The following is a 23,393-nucleotide window of genomic DNA, read 5'->3' as shown; positions in this document are numbered from 1 at the left end:
GGTCAAAGTTCAATTCTTTTATTTCCTCTCTGGTCTTCCCTCAAATATTGGTTTTGCGATTTCATTTGTCTGATAACGGGAGCCTCCGTCTTATATTTAAAACCTCAGTTCTACTGTCTTTATAACCTATCAGTGCTGTGTATGTATATTCTGGATCTCCATCTTATCTATTGAGTTCATATAGCAAGTTCTGAGTTCTGTGTAGAGATATTTTCAAGCAAAAGCAAGGCCTGAATGCCAGACTTGCATAACAAATTAAGAAGATAATCGTCTTGAACCAGCTAAATTTAAATCTTACATAATGAATAGTCAGAGCAAAGTGAGTGGCAAAGCTCTAAAGCATATCAGCAGAACCAGATTTTGTCCAGCTTCATTTGACTGACAGTTCTTTCCTTACCTACCATGAATAGATCCAATCCATTGCCCATCTAACAGTGAAATTCAATTGCATTTCAGAGGAATAATCTCTATACAACACATGTTAAAGAAGGTCTTTCATACGATCCACCAAGAGCTTCCCTCCCTCCACACTTGATAGCTGCTATGTCTGACTCCACCTGCCTCCAGACTTCACATTAATAGCTGTACCAGAAAGGGCAGTCTTGCCTCCTACCTTACAGATGCATTAAATGTCTTTGTATTGTTACCAGGAAGCATGTCAGAATGGACCAAGCAGTCAGCTATGCACAAAACTCCCAGGAATGAATCTCAAGCACACAATGGGGTGCCTGCTAGTATCACACAGCCAAATAAGCCAGTCTAAAAACAGCACTATTAAAAACATCATTGTAACTGAAAGTGTCTTTAACAACAAAACTTCCATAATACACAGTTCTGACTATTTAACTAGCCTTTTAATTTAAACCACTAAATCTTGATTTGGTGAATGAGGATGCTGCTCTTTTAAAAACAAACCACTAGGTTCTTGTTCAGGTTACATCACGGCAAAGAACAAAGAACTAGACAGTCCAAAAGAATTTCATTATACAGGGATCTTTTCAATTAAAATATATTTGCTTTCTGCTCAGACCAGACTACCCTTCCTACATGTCATTGCTTAAATCACTACTACATTGCTTTGAGTTTCCCCTTTCCTCCAGCATATACCATATACCCAGGTGATTTCAGGCATGTCTTTTCTTCTTAAAGTGTTGCCACATTGGAAAATGACAACTTCGGTCATTTGCCTTGGCCTTCTGGACGAACGACAACCATGATCTGTGGACAAAGAACTGAGCTGCATGCACCAGTCAGCCCTACACTGCCATGTGCAGTGAGCTCAGTGTATCACAGATGTGTGCAATCTACTGAGAAAGCAAACACAGGAGGAATACCCAGCAACAGGCCCTCAAAGCTTGAATCTCTTAAATGTGCTCAATATCATTTCTGCCCAGGGGCGGAAGGCAAGAGCAAAGCAAGGAATTTTCTGGTTCTGGGAAACTGGATCCGGCAATTTGTTTCCTTCTATGGACATTACATTGCCTTTTAAAAGTACATTTATTTCTGGTCCTGCCTGTCCTGCACGAATCCGCTCCCCAGGATGCTGGAGGGAGAAAGTACAACTAATCCTGACCCAGTAACTCCAACAATCTCCAGCAGGAATCAAAGAACAATCTTTGCTTGTCATAACCCTCTTTGGTTTCCACGCAACGAGCAAGGAGCCAAAAAGAGAGAACAGCAAGGGACTGTTTATTATGTTTAATTACAGTCCTCAGGAAACCATATTTGGGTGGGCAGCTTAACTCCAGCCTCCTAAGGTACTGCAAGTATTGCCCAAGCACCAACAGTATAGGGAGCCTCCTCTTTTTTAATGTCCCTGAGAACTCCTTCAGCATCTATTGCTTGCACAAAGCATCCAAGAGTCCACTATGCCTCCTAGACTGAATCACACACATAGATAAGGCCATGGGAGCTGTATATGTTTCATTACCTCCAAGGGAGGAGTTTCTGGGCAACACAGGAAGCCAGTCTAGTATCCTTTTCCTGATTCTGTCACACATTTCCAATGAAGGAACAGAGGTACAGGAATAGTACAATAGTACAATTAATGTCACTTCTTCTCCATCTTTGGAGATCATCATAAAATACAATCAGAGCATAAATACATCCTCTTGAGTCAAAAAAATGAAAGATTTCCAGCTGGCCTATTTTCATACACAGGTAGGATTGATCTTTCCCATTCATATGTCATAAATAAACAAAGAACCAATGACTGACCACAAGGGCACATAGTCAGCCAACAGAAGAGTATACCGGGTTCCAGAACATCTGTTAGGCACAGGGCACCTCCAACTAGCTCTACTTAGTCTAGGCTGGCACTGAGTAAAGACATACCTGTGAGGTTAGACTCTTCCTGCTTGAGATCGTTAGGATAAAAGAGAAAACAGACTGATTTCCTTCTTCACATACAGTCAAACAAATTCAATTTAAAATGTATTTATTTACTGTCATCAGGGCATCAGCACCTCAAGCAGTGAATGATAAGACTGTTAAAGATGTCTATTGGAAAAGAGAAATGACAATTAATTTGAATTACTCATCATTGAACAAGTCCCAAATATTCTTTTGCAACAGCCCTGGCCAACTCCATGCCAGGAGGATTCCAGAGCTATCTTATTTGGTAAATTTCTGCCAGAGAGGGAATACAAGTAACCCACAATGCAACGAGCTGCCATAGCTGTTGTATGCATACCTCTTAACTGCAGAAGTAGCAGAGATAATAAAACAGGGCATAAAGGGAAATGTCTTGGGTAGAGCTATCCTAGTTACAGTCCTACTGAAATTTAAAAATATTATTGCAACACCTTTCTCCTGGAATGCGATTGCTCTACATAGAACTGATTGAGAAATGCTTTTCCTGCCTTTGCATCAGGAAAAAAAAAAAAAAAGAGTTTTTAAAATTTCTTTGTTGATCAAAAATAACATAAAAAGAAACGGACACCAAATTCAGAGGGGCTCATAATCAGCGTATTCACCTTAATGTGACAGATCCAGCAAGATGTCCCATTATTCTCACACTTATCTAGCATGTGCCATAATCCACGAGTCAGATATTTTGTTTTGTCTCTCACTCCTCTCCACCTTTTTTCCTGCTGCCCCAAAATTCCATCCTGGACCTCAGAAAGTTTGACTGAGACTAGTACATTCCTGAAAAAAAATCCTGGTATTGATATATATTCTTTTCCTTGTTAAATGAAAAGCAGTTTCATAAGAGATATTCAGCCCTAATCATATGATTTTAAGATCAGCAATATAGAAACATGCTGGATGAACTATATAAACTTTTTTCTATGGAGTTTTAGGGAGTTTGAGGAATCTTGTAAAAGATGCCATGGATCAAGACTAACTGCCCAGAGCCCAGACAGGGAAGCTGCATGGGAACATATCAAGGTCACAGCAAACCATGCTCAGCTCTCTCTCCCCTCCACGCCTACCCCTCATCCGCAGCATAGCGTGGGATCCTGACAGCAGGAGGTTCCCACTACAGGCCTTTGGCTTCAGCTCTCCATCAGCCCCAGCACTCCCTGCTCTTCTCAGGGACTCTCCATGCGCTCCAAAGGAGAAAGATTCCAGGCATTCATCTGGGGCTCTGGGAGTCACTTGCCTCATTCCTTCTGAGGAAATGGCTGGAAGGTTGCCCTCAAAGTCTCATTTGTGATCTGCATTCCCTCCAAAAGTTTTATCAGCTGGTTCATTTCAAATAGATTTTTACAGCAGGATGGGAGAGCTGGAAAGGATGAAAGAACTGGATCAATGCCTTTGTCTATCCCAAACAGAAGATCCTCAGATCCAAGTTTTTCTTCACAAAATCCCCCATGAAAGCTCTTTTTAAAGAGGCAAAAGCATGTAGGTCACTCTTCTTTTCCCCATCTCATCTTCCTGACCCCAGAGTTACCAGAAGGTTAGACACATTCTCTATCTGGTAAAATGTGAATAGTCACCTTTTCCTGCTTCTGTCTGTCTGAGAACTGGAAAGACCAAAAAGCTCCCAAAACTAAAGAATTTAACAATTCAAGGCACAGAGACACCGATAACAAAGAACACTGCAAGCAGAAGCACAATTTTAATTATGTTCCCTTCTTAGGAAGAACAGAGATGGAGAGAAAAGTAAAGGATGCTCTCTGACCACAGGAGGACTGTAAGAGAGAGGAAGAACTATTAAAGCTAGAGGCCAATACTGGCACGGAACCAACTAGGTATGAACAGGCCATGAACAAATGTAGTTTGGAAATTAGAAGCAGATTTCTAAATATCAGAGAAGTGAGGTTCTTGAATGGCTTCCCAATAGGAAACAACAGAAGCAAAAGCCATTTAATTTTGAGATGGAGATTGATAAATTTATGAAAGGAATCCTGCAACATAATTGCCTGCAATTGCAGAGAGGTTGTACTCAGTGACTCAGGGGGGTCTCTTCCAGTCTTATATACCTCATCCTCAGCTGAGCCAAAACAGAAAAAAAAAAAAAAAATCCAGAAATGAGGTACATGAGAACCAAAATACCAGCAAGGCAGTTAGTACAAGGGTAAGTCTCCTTTCTTTACTAAGCCAAATCTATGTTTACTGGAGCAGAATTTACTAACCTCCAGTGAGTTCAGTATTTTCAGGTAAAAAATCTGGATCATAAAGAATGCCCAAATCAGAAATAAAGTTTTATATATCTATGACCACCTGCAAAGAACAGTGTAGAGGTGAGTCCTCCCCTGACCCCCATCATGCAATTGTTAGACTAAACTGTGAAAGGTAATATTCATAGACTTGCATCTAGGTTACAGCTATGAAAGGAACTGTAAAAGGGGCTAGATAAGTGAGAAACTAAAACCGCAAGTCACTTAGGAAGAATCTGAGTTAAACAAAGAAATCTTATAACTGTAAAATCTGCAGATGGGTATAGAAACAATCATTTATCTTTTTCCAGACTTGCCTGAAACTTTACTGGAAAGAAGTCTCTAAAACCATTAAGAAGAGTCAGCAGGGAGAAATCCTTTCACACTCTTTTCTCTATATTGAAAAACCCAGGGTAATACCACCCTAGTCTACATACAGAAGAAAAAGCAAAACACACGAAGCTGCAAACGCATGAAAAACTATAGCAGTGTAACATAAGAAGTCATCTGTGAACTCTCCCGTAGCACATCAAACATGAGGTATTCATTCATTCCCACAAATGGAGTCAGTGTTGATCTATAAGCTGCAGCTCTGTATTACACATTTCAGTTTCATGCATTTAAGCCAGACAAACATTCCCAGGGGATTGAAAGAACCCGCTACAGTGAGTCGTGGTTCTATTTTGGATCATATCACAGCATAACAAATCACAGTTTCAGACATTGGGATAAGGGGCTCAATAAACCAAGTAGCATGATAACTTCATGTATATCCCTTCCACATGCACAGCCATGTGCAGAAGCAAATCCACGTAAGGCCTTCCAAAATGATCAGCCTCATAGCTACATATATATATACACACACCCACACACACACCATTATTTATCTAAATATAATCTTACATACACAGTGTTTAGCACATGTTGTTGTCTAGCTGAGTATGGCAGGCTATCTAACCCTGCCCACAGACACCAGAACTGCTTATCAGATCTGATGCCTTGCACTTGAGGAAGCAGAAAAGAACAGAAGTTTTTAATGTAGAAAGTTCTTCTGGTGCTGCCTGTTTGTTCCAGTGTTTTTTCAGCTGTGGTCCATATGAAGTGGTCTTCAGAAATAGAGTCACCAGAACTAGTAACTCAACAGTTCCATGTGACTGCTGTCCCGCAAGAAATTTTAAGTGCTGAGAATGATGCACTGGTCCACTGCTGGTCTAGCATATTTTTAGAATCATAGTGGTTTGCAAATTAAGTAAAAGAGGGAAAAGCAAGTAGAGAGGAAGAATATTTCCAATAGATAAATAAGATACATGGAATAAATGCTGAGAATATGTACACTTTAGGAAAAAAAAATCAGTAACTTAAAGGTTGGATTGAAAAGCCAGTTATGTTGCAAGTAGCCTGTAATGGAACTCCAGCACTGATGATTTTTGCTCTGGTTCCCAAAAAAATAAGGTAGCAACATGTAATGGCATAAAAATTTGTTTCTTTTAATAAAGCATCTCACAGCACCCCGTGCAAATTAAGCTAGTTATGTCTCAGCACACCCTTCCGAATTATGGAATGATTCTTCTTAACCACTGAGTAAGAAGAAAGGCAAGTCTTTCAAGAGAGTTCAGTTATTACCTAGGTATGAGGAGCTTTATTTTCATAAAGGCTTTTGCACACTATTATTCATGATTTGGACTTCTCTCACTATAAAGGCTGGGAACATGAAAACGTAACTCTGAGCTATTTTGACTGTCTGGGCCTTAGGATATGGAGAAGGTCAAAGTGGCAAGCAGCAGCGTAAATCTCCAAATCCTGACAGTCACCTTCTGTACTCTCTATACATTGTTCTGCTCCAAGTTAAAGCTCTGCAGTAGTTGTCTTCTTTCCAGATAATTAAAGTGCCTTGAAAAGATAAATGAAACAGACAAAAATATCTTCACTAGAGTACATTCTAATTTTTCCATTTATTTTAATTTCACCTACCAGGAATACACAAATCAACTACCTTAAGCATGACACCAGATAGCTGGCAAAAGCACAGCATTATTGACTAAAACCTAGCATCACAAGAACTTATTATTTGTTTTGGGTATTTTCTTAAGTAAAAAATAATAGTAGTTCAATATAAATAAATCCCTGAGGAGCTTCCAACCCAAACACTGTACCGTATTAGACTTTGAAAGAACTGTTAGCAAAATGAACAAGAAACAGGAAGTTGGAACTACCTGGCCAAGTTTCACTCTATAAACTGAGCAAAGTATAATTAAAAAACAACCAGCACAAAGAGTGAAAAACAGATTCCAGTAAAAATATATACTTTTATTATCAAGTGCTCTATAAGCAGAAACCAAAGATTTTTTTCCAGTGTAACGATTAAAGGAAAATTATTGTTCAAAGCTCAGGGAAAAAAAAGGGAACAAGACATAGACACATATGGAAATGCAAAGTTTGCATAATGTTTAAAAATAGATTTTTTTTTAAATACAACATCTTGCCAAAAAGTTTAGTCTGTGCTAAAGTTATTACTCATCCTTCTAGGTTCTACCACAACTCCTAGTCTACTGTAGTACATAATCCTTCTATCCCACCTTCAAGCCTGAAAGAAAATAGCTAAAGTTCATCATGTTTGACTTACAGATGAGCTTAATGCAAAAGCCCACATGTGGCTTTCTAGAGGGCATCTGGTTTCTTTTTTGGTCCAGGCAAAGAATGCAGACCCTAAGAACACAGGATCTGCATAATGCAAAGGGAGTACCAAGAAACCACATCAGGAAATTGAATGATTCAGAGGTCTGATAATGGGATACAATGTCTCCTTCCAGCAGGTCACTAGGCTGAATCCATTCTGGATAACAAATAAAAAAACATTCCCATTTGATGGCTGCTCACATGAAATGAATTGATCAAGTCTGTCCTGATAACTGACCAAATATGCCATACTATTATTTATCATTTGAAACAGAAAGACCACAAGGACCCCAGCTGACACATCTTGACCTAAACAGGTTACTGAAGAAGCCATCCTAATTCTGAATAGTCAGCCCCTTGCTGACCATCTGATGATGCTGACCAGAAAATGAAACTGAACAAGAAGAGGCTGAAGTTCATTTTTGATCCTCTGACTGGACCAAAACACACAGCTAGTGAGCAGCACCGAGCAAGCTGCCTCAACCACTGTCCAAAGCACCGCTTGGTCTGTGGTTAAACAAAGGGACTGTGATCTTCCAGGGTTGTCAGTTTAGCACCTTTCACCAGAACTAAATTAATTGTGCCTTCTTAAAATGAAAGCAAAATAAATCCAGCTCACCGGTGAAGCTGTCTGCAATTACTGAAAGATAACAATCCTTCAGCTTACTGGGATCTGTGCTTAACAGATCAGTGTGTGCCAAGAAAGGTAGTTCAGCCCCAGCTCCAGTGCACCCTTTTCTTCAAGCAAACCCAGCTTCCTGCCTTTTAGCAGACACAAATTTGGCATATTTAATCAAGTCATTGTTCATTCTATTAAAGTATCAAATTGCTAGAAAAATGTTTTGTTTGCCTACCAGTAGATAAAATTGAGCCTTTAGAATATTTTCTTCCTTTCTCCTGCCAAATCACCATTTTGATGCAAACACTGAGAGTTTTTACTTTATTTTGGGGCTGTTTTGGCTATAGTAAGATGCACTTCAAAAACCAACCAACCAAACAAAAAAAACTCCTCCAACATTTCTCCGCATTGAGTCCTGTACCTGAAAGTGTATGATAATGCCCAGACTGCTGTCAAAGGCATAAGCAGTCAATACAAAAGTGAAGTACTAGTGTGTGCACACATGTGCATGCACACATACGGTATTTATAAAACTGCCTCTGTAAGGGATTTGGGGTTTATTTTTTTAATTAACTGAAAATAATAACACAAGAGCTTTTCATCTGGCACAAGCATGAGTTTCATCAGCTGCTAGAAAATATTCTCTTAGAGCACTGAAATTACAGTGTTTCTCCATGTACTTTCAGTGGCTTTCAAAATAAACACAGCTACATGATCATGCCTGTTAACAGACAGAAGTAGGTGGAGTTAGAGGTCCTGATACATCTAGAAAGAGGCTGCAGAACTAGACACACAATCTGACTTGCCTATTATATTGACTAAACCACAGAATGCCCAGTTAAAAGAAGTGAGAAGAACTGGGAAGGGCAGGGGCAAAGAGTGCCATCCTTAGCCTACCTGCTGCACATGAATATTGCATTATACACAACACAGCATAAGGGACAAGTCATTTTTTCGTGGTCCTTCTGTCTCACTCTACCAAGGGTCTCAAGGACGGCAATGCATGAGAACAGGAAACTAAAAATGATCTCCATTTGAAACATCTTCTGCAGACTCTCCATTCCTGTTTTCATCACTGTTTTGCTGTGGCTCTATGCTCCACTTTAAAAGTCACCAGTTCTGCTGTAAATCACTTAAAACCAAAAAAAGGACAATTTGACAAGATGGTAAGCTAAAACTTCTGAGTATAAAACCCGCCCTTGCCAATGAAGACACTCGGAAGTGCAGCACATACTAAATAACTGCACTGACAGATGCCACTTCATCTTTTCTTCTTGGGTGGAATCTTTATAATCCATGGTCTCTTGAAATTATCCAATTATGAAAAAGGAAGGGGGCTCTCAGCAGGGCCTTTTCTGGTCCCTAGGGGTCTAGAAATTCCTCTCTCACTCCCCTATTTCATGCCCCAAAACGCATCAACTTGATACTTTTGCTAAGTACACAGAAGACTATTTGATGGCTTTCATGAAGCAGCAAAGAGGACGAAAGGAATTTCACCGTGGCTTTGATTTACTGCATGGCAAGATCACTGCAGTATTTAAATGTGATTATTTAATGATATATTAGGTCACTATCATGTTTTTGTAAGTATAATTAACTGGTAGGGAGTCTAAAAGTTTTTGAAAGACTTTGTTCATTATTTTTGACATTTAAGAAATAATATTCTCAATAATGGGGACACAGATTGAAGTTTTCCAAGGATTCTAAGGAATCATATTAAGAAGAAAAGAACTTTGGAACTACAGATAAAACAAAGGAACTGCTCAGTCATCAACTGTCTCAGCCACAAGATAACAGCTATGCATATGTGAAGAGGGAAATAAATGAATTCCTTAGAGGATGCTCATGCACACAAGCATTGGCAGATCTGATGTAGTCTGTCTGGAAGAGTCAGGACTAGCTGCATACAGGTATCTATTCCACTGAAATTATTCTTTGGGGAACACATTCCTGCAATAATTCCTTTCCATCTCCAACTTCAGACACATTAAATCTTATTTCCTTCCCTTCACCTTCTCTGCAGGTCAACATTTTTTGATGCTGCACAGGACAATGACTTGAGAGGTCTCCACTTATAGTCATAAAAATATCCCATGTGATGGAAAAGATGGCATTCCAAAAGATTGTTAAAAGTAAAAACAGCCAAATAAATCCTGCATAAAACCCCCTCTAGCACTGTTCAGTTTAAAAAATTGTCTATGAAATCTGTTATCAAAGAACAAGGCAGGCTAGTGTGCTATCAGCACAGTGAGTCTTCCAAATGAAACTGAGATTTTGAATTGGGAGCCTGCTTCTGATATATAAAACAAAAAGATTTTACTAAAAACAGAGAACAAGACCCAATCCAACTTCATGAGCATCACACCACCAACAACCACGTGTGGTAATATACTACACTACCTGAAGCTACAAGAGTTCTTGGAGAAGGGATTTTACTGTAAGCCTCATTAAGTAGGTTCTGATAAGATCCTTGATTCTGAGTTAAGAACAAGAACCTAAAGATCTGCAAAACAATGAGCAAACCTAGTAATATTAGGTACTGATCTGTCAGTAATTTGATGAGTAACCACGAGTCTTGCTCTGGTTAGACTCACCCAGCAGATTTGCAGTCATTGTAAGCAGGTAGTAGCCAAGCATTCCTGTTGCAGGCACAGAATGCCTACCACTGCCAAAGTTGGAAGGATCTACTGAAGAGTAAAAAGAGCACTCTCTCTGTAATGAAAAATGCTATTCAAGGAATTGGTGTTTCTTTAATTGGCTATAGATACAGGTGAGGGATTTCTTCACATTTTAAATATCACACACCTATGCCACATTAAGCTAATGTGCTGGAGACAGTTAAACTGTATTACCCCAGCATCAGCCACTGACAGACTCACAGTGTGGACTCTCAGGTGAAAAGTAACCCCCAAAATTGCTCAGGAATAAAATAAAACACATCCTAAAGTGAATTTCCCAAGAGAACAGTAAAAAGAGGATCAGCCACACCAAACTGTATCTCTTCTGTGTATAACACAAATGTTTTAACTTAAAATATAGGCAAGTAGGAAAACTGTACTTTAGTTGAACTGAAACCACCTTGGGTACCACATTAGACAAGTCATAGAATAGATGGGGAGATGCAACTGGTAACAGCTTAACTGCACATCAGTGACCACAGAAGAAATACACTTTCAATGAAGAAATTAGCCTTCTACCAAGAGAAGCATCTGCTAGAGGCAAATGTCTCTCAGGATGTCTGACACCTCTATCTGCATTCTCAATGAACTTGCTCTGCTGCCCAGGAGTTTGGCATGTCCTACACAACAAAGAGGGACAGCTGAATAAACCCATCAAGTAGCCTGCTTGAAGGAAAGTGAAGAAGAAAAAATTCCTCAGTAAGTTACTGAAGCTGCAATTAGACATTTGACTAGTGCCTACTCCACCAGAAGAAGTGGCAAATCAGTATAATCTATAATAGACTAAGAAGACAGAGATGGGCTGAACAGAGAAATCCTACCTTGATCCAGCACATCATTTCAAAGGGTCAGTCATACCTGGATCTCTAGTGAACAACAGAAATACAAAGAACTTGCTTCTTTTCCTGAAGAAATCTACTAATGTCTCAAGGACTCACTGCCTCACAATAACTGTTAACAGCCTCCTGCACGTAAGAAAGTTTATTCCTGCTCATACAGTCCACTGATTCAGCAGATGTAGTAGCAGTCTAAACTTTTCAATGAGGTGTAATAATTGAGAGTCTGAACAACTGGATTCCATATGGTCATTCAGTTCTTCTAATCTGCTTCGCCTAGCACGCCTCACATGAAGGACGCAAAACCTGCAAATCTTTCCACTCCACTGCAAGTGAGTTTTAAGTAATAGGAACAAAGGCAGACAGAAACATCTTGTTGTTGAAGGCACAACCAAAGCCATAGGTTGTAGGAGAAACATTTAATTCTAATAGTTGTTGTAGGAGACAGGAACTCTACAGCCCTGATTTTCTCTACTCATACTAACATTGCATTAGTTAGACTAACATCTTCATTCCTTTAACATCTTTCATTCAAGGATCCCCAAATTCTTACTCCAAAAAGGAGCAGAATATTATTATATACACCTGAGTATGCATATGTAAGTGTACACACACAGAGGTAAGGATAGTCTATTAGTGCATTCTCCAATTCTTGTTTATAAATGAGTAAAACATGGCACAATTACCAAGCCTCTTGTCCCAGCAGCAGAATAGGCATTTCTACCAAGAAATCTGTATCCCTGCCTGAACATATCCCTCTCCCTTCCCCCAATTGCTTGACAATAAAAGCAGTTCAATGATTAGGGTTTACAGGTCCCCTTAGTATTCGGCTCACAGATCTCCAACCTCTGCACCACACCTATGCTGGATATGAAGGATATGTTTCCACATCAGATGTCTAATTCCAGCCCACAAATTGATTAACATTGAGTGCGAGTTCTTCCTTATCTTCCACACCACTACTGAAATAATGCTTCTGTCATAAGATTCTGCACTTTCCCTCCCCTCCTTTCTCCAGGCTGACCCCACACATAAAACACATTCCAGAAAAGATAACAGGATCATAACGGAGCTCCGATTTCTAATTAGAATTTGATTAATTTCTAATTAGCGTCTGAGCCGATCAACAGAATTTATATTTTTCTTTATAATTCAGACCAATCTACTTTTTGTTCCCTTAAGTTAAAAAAAAACACACAAAATATGCATCGACTGCTCTGCCTGGATGCTGTACACTGTAGTTTTCTGTACCTGTGAATAATTTCTGCTTTAATTGTTTAAAACAGCTTATCTCTATTTGATTTTTCACTTAAATGAATTTTAACAGCGTCCCTGGCTGTGGATTATGCCAGATGCAGCAACATCGCCCTCTGTCTAACGCAGCGAAAATTGCATTTCATGCCTTCCCTTTCCAAGATCTGCCAATGTATTTTAGTTAAATTTAAACATACATACACACTTGCTGACATAGATTTAGGCATCTAGATTTCCATTGATAACACAGCTTTAAAAAGCTACCTAGTCCTACTGCACACATCTGACTGCATTTTAAAGCTGTGTAACAAGGGAGTTGCTTTTACTCTGCAAAAGTAAATGACAAGTCATTTCAAGCTGCATGAAAGTCTTTTTTTTCAAATCTCCCTCTTGAATCATCTTCACTAGAAAAGCCAATTACAACTCTTACTAGCTTGCTTTCCCCCCATATGCAAAAACACTTGCTGGTTTCCCCTTCCCAACTCCTGCAGCAAAACGTCAATGTGGAAAAAGGACTTTCAAACAGGAGCACGGACGCTGACAAATACTCAAGATTTTTTACACTTTTATTTTGCCTCCATGTTTTCCCAGCTGCTCGGCTCAGAAAACAATAAAGAACTGCCTGCAAAAAACATTACAAATTAAGAGACTGGAAAACTACAGCCCAAAGGAGGAGGATGTGACTTTAGTTTGACTTACCAATTTTATCCAGCTGTGTATTTTCCTACTTGCTTTTCCGAGCAGCTGAGCTCAACGCTCAGGAACGTCCATCCTGTCTCAGGGCGCCAGGCAGGAGCGCTGCTCTCCACGCTGGATGCTGCCGAGCGAGCGGGGCCGCGGCGGCTGCTGCGCGCACTTCTGGAGACCCAGCTCGGGAGCTGTTTCCCATTCCCCAGCCCCGCTCCAGTGCTCCGGGCTTCAGGAGGCAGGGCCTGCCCCTGCTACCGGGCTACATTTTCTTAAAGGGACCAGCTCCGGCCTGGCAGGCAGCGCCACGGCCCCGGCGGCCAGCGCACACGCTGCTCGGCGGGTGGCGCGGGCGGCAGAGGCGCGAGTGGGCCTCAGCCCCGCGGCGCGGGGTAGGTGCCCGCATGCCTGAGCTCGGCGGCGGGGTCGCGTCTGCTGCCCCCGCGGCGTGGGCAGCCGCTGGGACGCGGCCGGAGAGGGGGTGCGAGCGCAGCGGCCCCGGGTCACGTCTGCGGCTCCGCGCCGGCCCCGGGCACCGCGGCATCCCCGATTCGGATCTGTTCACTACCCGGCAAGTCGGATCCTTCTGACCTTAAGAGCTTTTATTCCTTGTAATGGAGAGGACGTGACTTAACCAAATGAAAAGCTTTAATTTCCCAGTTTTTCCTCCTCCGTCATTCTCCAGATAGCTTTAATCCCGTGTAAGCCACTGTTTCTAGCATGTTTTCTACTTTCTGACTTCACTTTCAACTGTATCTGATATTAATAGCTAGATTACTATGGGGGAGTTGTCTGCCTCGTGTGTGTTGCTGTCTACAGGGTAAAAAACCACATTCTCTGTTAAACAGTAATGCTGAAATTCGGAGATAGTAACACCATCTGCAGAATCTCTCTCTCTTTCTTAACTCATGGAAATGTATGGTTTGCTCTTTGTATGGGTAAGCCTTTTTTTCACTACAATAACTGAACTCTCATGATGACAACACCAATCAACACATATCACAAGACAAAGTCATATACATACAAATATGTGTGTATATATATATAGTGGCACTGCCAGAGAAAGCAAGTTAGATGGGAAAAATATCACCTTCAAACCAGCAGGCCAAACCAAACAAGATGAAGCCAAGTCACCACTGTCATGCTCTCTCTGCCTTCATTTATACCAATGCCCTATACCAATGCCCAATAAGCACAGAATGGGTACATACTACTAGCAATCTAATGTGGTATCTGTCTATCTCTTTGGTCCGGTGGTAAAAGATTATATGGGTAAAAATCAAAAGGTGAATCCACCTCATTTAATGCTAATGGTCCTCCACAAACAGGCTCAGTAGGTACCCGCTAACTACCAAGATATATACGGTCTACCCTGTAAGTAAAGAAGCCATTTAGACATGCTACTAAATTATAATCTTCGGCATTAATAGCTTTGTATTAAACCATGGGGACCCATCAACATTCTTCTAGCATGAGCTGTACTGTGCCCCTGCCTTTCTCAACATAAAGCCTGGGAAAGTTTCATATGATTTACACATGCAAATTACATACATGATGCACAGTAGGCAAGATCTAATTCCATCAGTGTCCCTGTCAGTCCACATCTTTCCATTGGTCTATTAATCCTCACCTTCCACTCGCATCTCTTCCCACTGCTTTCTTCAGTTCCTTCTCCAGGTCCCTCTCCCTTTGCTCTATGTTTCCCCCTCCTGCATGCCAGATCCTTCTGCAGCTGGTCTCCTTTTCCCTTCCCTTGCCAGCCCTGCCTAACTGCCTTGGTTCCCCCTTCTCCCTTCTGTCCCCTCAGTTTCTCTTTGGAAGAGGAAAGAACAGCTGAGAGAGGAGGAAATGATTAACTAATTCCTCCTCCTGCTTTCCCCCTACCCTCTGCTTCCCCCAGCCAAGGTCCTGGAGCCAGAGAGTTATATGCAGCCCTGGAAATTAACCTGCAGCTCCAGGCCAAGGGTGAGGTAGGCTCACATGTTATCAGCATTATCTCCCTTCTCACATTAGCACACTGTATCAAAGATACATGGCCTTTATCTTGCTCATTAGTTAAAAGTTAACCAAATACTAATCTTAAAGCAAAACTGTGACCAGTTGACCCTTCAGCTAAGGTTATGCCAATATGTTCAAAACAAGCAGAGTTTGTCTAAGACACCGCAGCGGCCAGGTATTTGGATGGGAAGGACACTGACGATGGAAGGAAACTGGGACTTGGGGGGAGCTAAAGTGGTGCTCTATTTCTCTTCACACACAAAACAGGTACAGGCAAAACACCAGAAAGTGCCCAGCATGAAACAGGCTCATGCCACCGGACTGGGATAATCAAACTGCCATAAATGTTAAGATAAAAAAAGATTATCTCTTGCTCCTTACATATGTTGTTCCTTACACTCCTCCTAATCCCATGTGAAAGCTGCCGCCCCTCCCACCACAGCATCTGGATGTTCCATTGACAGAGCATTGTCTAATGGTTACAGCACAACTCCTGGTTTATATTACTGGCTGCAGGAGAAACGTGCGGTTTATTAAATTTAGGATTTAAATAAGGATTTGTATTCTGCTGCCTGCTTCAATATTGACTCAGTACATGAAACTGGATAAATCACTGCTTCTTTTTGTGACTCTGTTTCCCCTAGATAGAAAAAAGCACACTATACTGGGGTGTTATATAATTCAATACTTGTATTAATAACAGCCAGGGTGAAGGCTGCCAGAGGAGCCAGCTTTTTATTATCACACACTAAGAGCTGCAGCTACCTCAATGAAAACTGTAAAGTATGGCAGTTTGCAAAAATAAGTTTGATTCTGCAGAGTAATCCCCTTGCACAAGAGGTGACAATAGGAACAATTTTGCTATCTTAGCTTATAAGGGACAACAAAACCAGGAAAAGTCATCCCAAAGCTCCTGAGAAAGAAAAAAGGTATATTTTTCCTTCTGAATGGTGTATCACATAAGGTCTATGTCCCAAGATAGCACAGATGTCCTTATACATGGCAGCCACTTTAGAATTTAGGAATAAGGCCATCAGAAAAATCGTCTGTCTACTTCTATAAGCATTTGTGGTGTATAATCATGCATTTTTAGGCTCTGGCTGCCAAGGATATAAAAAAAAAGCTGTACTATTATATACACATTTGTAGGGTGACAGACTCTATGGATGAAAATCTGACCTCACTGACAACACCAAGCCTAAGACTTCCCCCCTATTTCTTTCTTTCTCACAATTTTTGTTGCTCTCTCACATGAAAGAAATCTCAATACCAAACTTCACACATTACTATCATCCCCTCAACAAGTCATATCTGATGGCTCTAAAAAAAGCAACTGGGTCAATTAAAAAAAAACAGATGATGTGCTACTCAAAACACAGATTCCTTATAGAATGCAAAAGCAAAAGCTTCTGTGAGATACTGCTCCACCTCTGAAGATCTAAACTGTTTGTTAGATCAGTTGTCAAAACAAAAGGAGATGGGTATATTAATCCAAGAACAAAAGTGCCCATTGTGACTGGAGACCCAGTACCAGGCTGCCTGCTCCATCTGACAATGAGATTAAATACTATGGCTCTTTGGACTCAGTTGCATGCCATGCCTGACACCATCACCCTGTGCAGCTATAGGGTCAGAGACTTCTCCTGCTCTGTCACCACAGACTACAGAATTAGCAAGACCTTAAGCCCCTCCCTGCAGAGATGTTTCTGTTTGTCTCCCACTCTCTGAAATACCACACGATGTTTTGAGCATCTCCCAAGTGTGACATGCATAGCAATGTTATACTATGTACTGACACCTGATGTTGCTAGGGTGATGGGACCATCACTGTCCTTATCACACAGCCGCAGGAAATGCAGTCCACTATCTCTGAGGGGCTGAAGTGAGGCATATATAGTCAATACAGTACACACATGCATACACATTATTTTAATTAGTATATTCTTCTAAGATTATTTTTATCTTCGGGATCAAATCAGACCACCAGATCTGAGTGGCTGAGTTGGCTGGTGAACAAGGGTAGAGCTATGCTCCAGTTCAGGAATACATAAGTTTCGGATTCAAGCTTTTCAACCTTGACTAACATCTTTAATGTGTTTATCCAGAAGTTTGAGGACAGGCCTGGAACCTAAAAAAAAGTAGGGATCTGGATTATGCTCATCTGAAATCATGCTCATTTCAGATACACCCTAAGAAGATGAGGAATTAACAATATTAAGGCCATAAGATTGTTTTCCATTTCATGAATCATGTGTGTACATACTTATGTGTGTGTGTGTGTATGTGCGTGTTTATACATGTGCGCACATGCAGATGTTTGAGTAAAACTGTGACAGATGGTGTTCCTATTAAGGTTAGCTTGCCTCTGACATGTATTGTTGGTTTAATTCTTTTTCCACAGCATTCTCAACACAATGGAAAACCACCAGCAAACCCAGCACAAAAATTTAATTTTGGTGGGTTTATTTGCTCAATGGAAAACAAAGAGAGATGAAAAGTAAATAAATTGATTCCTAGAACCTGAGCCTCATCTAGATCTGTAAAAGTTGTGCAGTTATTGAAAGTTCTGGCCTTCAATATGTAGATAATGTTCCTTGACAATGGCTTAAATCAATGTACCAGATATTTAATTACTTCTAGCAATTGTTCTTTTATATAAAGGCTTTTTTTCCCATACTAAAAACTGGCCCACACCACAGAATTTAGATCCAGACCAAAATGTTCCCTAAAACTAAGGATGTTTAGATACATTACTTTGGATTAGTCAGTTACAAAGATCTGAGCTAGCCACTACATTCAGTTTCCATCATACTAAGATATGAGTTGTTGGCTTGGACCCTTCTGGGGACAGCTCATTTCAGTTTCACCCTGTTTCCTGTCTTTTTCCTCTTCACAGATCCTTCTTTCATTTACTTCTCAAGCCCATTATAACCTTCTCTCCTGTACATTTAGTTTTAGTGAGTGGTCTGCACGAACTGCATGTTGGCAAGGGAGACACTCAAGCCCAAAAGAAAAGCAGTCAGTATTTGTTGCAACTCAGGTAACAGATAGGGAAAGAGGGAGAAGACATTCATTTTTTTTCTTTAGAAAGGAAAAAAGATTTACAAGCTGTTAGAAAGTGAAAGTCAGAGATGACCCAATTGAAAGAAAAAGAAAAAATGTGCTTAATTTTTTTTACAAGAATTGTCTTATTAGTTTCTTTCCTTAGTTTTGCCTGGTATTTCTCAAACATTTTGAAAGCACAACTCTCTTTTCAGATAACAGCCCAACTGAAACTCAGATCCTTCAAGGCAAGGGAGACAGAATCATCTAGAATGAGAATAAATTTCCTTCCACCAAAACATTGATCAGCTGCCAGCCATAAAGGTCATTAGCAGGTCCCTGACTACTGTAAACATTTGTAGCCAGTAAATCCACTCTCATTTCACTCCATTACCTTGAAGAAACTGGGGTTATGTTCACATCTAACATCTCATGATCACTTTGAACCTGTCTGTGACACTTCCTTAGTGATCACAGACCAATTTTAGAAAAAAATTCAGCTGAACTTCAGATACTTTCACTTTCTGCCTCTAAGTTAGCAAAATAGAGCCCACTGATCTGTAAAATGGAGTATTCCTTTGCTTACCCCACCATTTCTGAATGCTTCCTTCTATTCTGTATTTATCCTCCCACCTCCCAAAGAAATAAAATTAAAGAAATCTATATGCTAGCAAATGGCCACCTCACAAAAAGGTGTAGCATGCAGACAGGTGAGCTGTATCACAATCATTAGTAACTGCATGTTGTTGGCTAGATCTACTAAATATCTGAACTAAAGAGGGCTGGAGTGGACTTGTCCTTAGGCAGCTGTTCTAACAAAAACTCTGTAAAATAGCATTCCTCAACTTTTTTCATTTGAAGGACTTTTTTGCCTTTTTGAAAACATCCAAAAACCATCTTGTGAGGCACTGCAATACAGGCTTTCACTAACAACCATTTAAAAATTAGTTTGGGCTCTGAATGTTCTTTTTTTCTTTTATTCCTCTCCTTTTGTGTGCATGGATTTGTTTAGCTTTGGGGACAGGAGGAAGAAGAGGGCTGTTTTAAATTTTGCCAGTGTTAATCAAACACCTTCTGATGTTGTACTGGCCATCATTGAATCAGCAATAAACTATATCAACATGTCTTGTTTTGACCAAGAACAGGAGATTAATACGGTCAGAAACTAAGGCAGTCTCTAGCTATGAACACAAAGATCTTAGTGACTTCCATGAAAATCACAGCAATGTCTATGCAAAGGAACAGGAAGCTAAAAAGGTACACAACATAACAAATCAGTGAAGTGTCCAAGTGCGCATCCCTGCCCCTCACCTTCCCCCCCACCCCAAAGAAAAAAAACAGTCTAATTCCACTTCTCATTCTGACACAGGGTCTAGGCCAGATCTAAAGACTTTTGGGCTACTGTAAATGATACTTGGCTATTCATGGTCTTGAAACAGCTGTTCAGCGGGCAGAGAGCTCCAGATGGACGTTCTCTTCTTTATAGTACTAGTGATGGAGGTATTACACTGCTTGCATTCCACCTAGGAAACCCACTTCCTTCAAAACTGCCAGGTTGCCATTCTGTAACCTTCTGACTGCTTTGTAGCATCTCAGTGGAAAAAAGCAGCTGGAGCAGCAAGTCCTGGTTCCATCTATGATGCTGGGCAGGGGACAACATTCATTTACTGTGTATTCCTTGCAGAAGAGCTAGAAGAATTAGTTATGGTTGGTGTGGCTTGCTAAATTCTGATTATTCATGTCCTCTGAAGTTTACATGCAAACTAATTGGCCGTGCTGATCCCTTAGTAAGAAGCTGAAATCAATTAGGAAGGCAGCTGACCTTATTATAGCAATTAATTGCAAATGACTTTTAGTCTCTGTACTCTATTGCTAAGCTCTTTATTCTGGCTTTTTAGGGTTTGGGTGTTTTTTTTCCCCCTATTGCACCACTGTTAACCCACCCTGATTTTCCAGTACATAACATAATTTCCATCACATAGATCTACCCTATTTTGTGACACACACTTTCCTGGAGAATACTTGGCTTTCCTTACAGGAATTCCTGTATACTGAGGAGTCCTGGAAATTGGACAAAGTTCCTACGGAAAGGTGGCTCCTTGTTCTTAGGCAAAGGATGCCGAATTGCTGTCTTGGAAAGCTCTTGATTGTGGGAGTGAGAGTGAGGGTGAGGGAAGGAGAGAAGAAGAGTATGAAAAATCTTTGCTGTACTTGTTAAGATGGTTCGGTTCACTAGGAATCTAGAGCACCGATGCTGCAGTGGGGTGCTGAGTGGTACATGTGTGATTAACAGTAAGACTGAGTTACTCTGGAGAAAAAAATACATCAGTGTCTATGTGAAGTGGTTGACTGGGATATAAAGACAGACACACCCAGCTGCTGCAAGGCATAATTCCATCAGTGATAGTCTGAGCCAGAAGGAGACTTAGTGTATGCCAAGAGAGCAGTACATATTTAACAAGGCGGGGGCCCTGAGTCTGCAAGAGGTATACACACAGAGGCTGGGCACCTAGAACTGCTGTTTGCTTATGAACTACTGCATGTGCCAGAGGAGAAACTGGTCATTTTGAGGGATGTTGCTGATCAAGAATGAATTAGTTTTCTAGAAAACTTTGAAGATGTAAAATGCTAATGTTTAAAAGTTCTGAGGAGCAAACATGTTCCTCTTCAATACATATTCATACACAGCAAGGAAAGTGGAGCTGTGAGCAAAACATCATACTTTATTTCAGGTAACAGAATCTATTTTGTTGTATTTTTTGTATCAGCTGTCTGTGAGGTTCTAAGCCATGGGAACCATTTAGGGTATTGACAGAACATAGAGGCAGGACCTTGCTTCTGAAGGCAGCTGCAGGAACCTTAGTGCTCAATTCAGCAGAAGCAGGACTGAGCTTGGGCTCTGACATCTAATTCACCATTGCTCTGTCACTTAGTTCACTCATTTACCTCAGTGCAAAGCATCCACCATCCTAACTTGATGACATTTTACAGTTATATTGCGCTCGTGTAAATACTGCTGCAGAGTGTGTGGTCACAGAGATCTAAGTCACACGACTTCATAGCAGTTTGGATCCCATACAGTGAGATACCATGGAAAAAAAAGGTTTCATGCTATTTTGTCTCTGTGATTACTGCAAGCACTGTAACAGAAACAGAAAGGACACTACAAATGATGAGGCATTAAGAGTAATTAGGCTTCATGCACAACTTCAATGCACAAGCTAGACTAAAGCCCTGAAGGATTCTAAATTGCACTAAGGAAGATGGTGGCACTACGTTTTCTTCTAATTGATGGCCATTCTAGAAGAATAAAGGACAGAATAAGGAAGGAGGAAACAAAAATACAGCATAAAATCAAGAAAATCACTAAGCTAGCATTTTCAATAAGCTTATTTCTTAACTTAAAATAAATGTCTCCAGTTTGCACTGCAAATTATAATCAAAATCAAGTTACTGTGCTGGCCCTCAGACTGAATGACAGCATGAGTAATGCTTGTAGCATAGCCTGGATACAAGTTCTGTTCCACTTTGTTTAAACCCTGATGGAATAAAGAGAACAGAAGGGGTAGAAGCTTACATTTTTGATGCCGTTAGCAGATATGTTGCCTCTAGATATATCTAGTTAAGTTAATCTGAATGGGAGACTGTAAGGCCCTGATTACTGTAACCTTTTAAGGGCTCTAAATTGAAAAGCACCTTGCAATGAGGTGGAAGACTCCTCTTGTCTCATGAATGTAGATAACATCATGCAAACTGAAGAGGACAAAAAGTGATACCCTCAATCCTGTTCCTGGAGATTCCTTTCCTTCCCCAGTTCCCACAAGCAAATCAAAACTAACCTGGATGATCTTTGTAGTTTCTAATTGGCGCTTCTCTCTCTCTGTTGGGGTCTTCTGCGTTAAGTTCAGATCGTCACCATGTAGGAAAAGCCCACCTTCTGATGATTTAGTACAGCTGTTGTGGCAGTAGAGATGGTCGTCTGGAAAAACAATTGCAAATAAATAATTGGTTTAGCTTTCCATCAATATAGAAGGCAACCTCAATGTTTCAGTTACTTTCAAAAGAAACTACAGAAGAAATCTGTACAGAGGCTCCTGTATAGCCTCTATTACTTCAACACAGCGTTTGTCTTCCAGTGTTTTGATGGAATCACTTTGTCTTGAACCACAGTGATTCTAAGTACATTCTTGACACTAAGCATGAGAGTAATCCCACTATTTATAGTGGGTACTATTTTTGCATGTAAAGGCAAGAAAACACTTAAATGCTTCTTTATTGAAACACTCAGCAGTGTATTCAACACACTGTAGAATCAAACCCGTCACGGTTATCTCACACATACCATTGTATCTTCAACATTCATTGCATCTGCATTGTAGACAAACTGTTGATCAATTACTCCACCCATTAACCCTGAGTCCAGGGAAATGACCACAAGTGATCATTGATGCAAGAAAAGAAACAAATCTGCAGAGAGTGTGATTAACATATACAAAAATATTTTTCAGTTAATACAGAACTATAGGCTCTGGCTTCTTTGTATTGACTGTTCTAGAGAGATGACTCCCAGGATTTAAGAGAGATCTCTGTTATAAATTATTTTCTTTTATCAGTCAGCTAATTTTCTTGTTGTTGGGTTTTTTTCCATTACTTTTTATTAAAGCCAAATGATTGTGCTCCAGAACATTCCACAAATGCTGCTGTACTGTCATTTTAGGAAATACCATTAAAGCAACCTTCTCTTTTGTTCGCTTCTCATGTAATTTCACAAAACTGCTTTAAGAAAAACATCATTAAAATTGTAGGAGTCAGTTCCTCCTGGGTGCCTTAAGATTATTCATGGAAACTGTAATCTCTTGGGGACAACAGAAGCAGAGCCTTGTTTTCACTTCAACACCTCCATTTTCCACTGGAGTAACAATATTGATTTTAACAGAGGTCTATCAACATAAGGGAAATTCAGCCCTAATTTCTTTTTTTTTTTTTCCTATGAGAATTT

General features: G+C 40.3%; 1 protein-coding gene across 5 annotated transcripts in view; it reads right to left on the bottom strand.

Annotated features, from left to right (window-relative positions):
• The window catches only part of DAAM2 (dishevelled associated activator of morphogenesis 2), a 210,268-nt gene that overhangs the window by 167,072 nt on the left and 19,803 nt on the right, over positions 1-23,393 (bottom strand). For 3 of the 5 annotated variants that reach the window (XM_026121182.2, XM_064509538.1, XM_064509539.1), the window contains exon 2: positions 22,234-22,373. The gene's annotated coding sequence lies outside the window, so the exon portion shown is untranslated. Of the gene's footprint in view, positions 1-13,366; positions 13,795-22,233; positions 22,374-23,393 lie in introns of those variants that run through there. The other 2 variants (XM_026121181.2, XM_026121183.2) reach the window with 2 other exon arrangements.

This window comes from Dromaius novaehollandiae, chromosome 3 (assembly GCF_036370855.1).
Source record: "Dromaius novaehollandiae isolate bDroNov1 chromosome 3, bDroNov1.hap1, whole genome shotgun sequence".
Taxonomy (NCBI): domain Eukaryota; kingdom Metazoa; phylum Chordata; class Aves; order Casuariiformes; family Dromaiidae; genus Dromaius; species Dromaius novaehollandiae.
The sequence above is the reverse complement of the archived record's forward strand: the minus strand, read 5'-3'. Positions and strand labels throughout refer to the sequence as shown.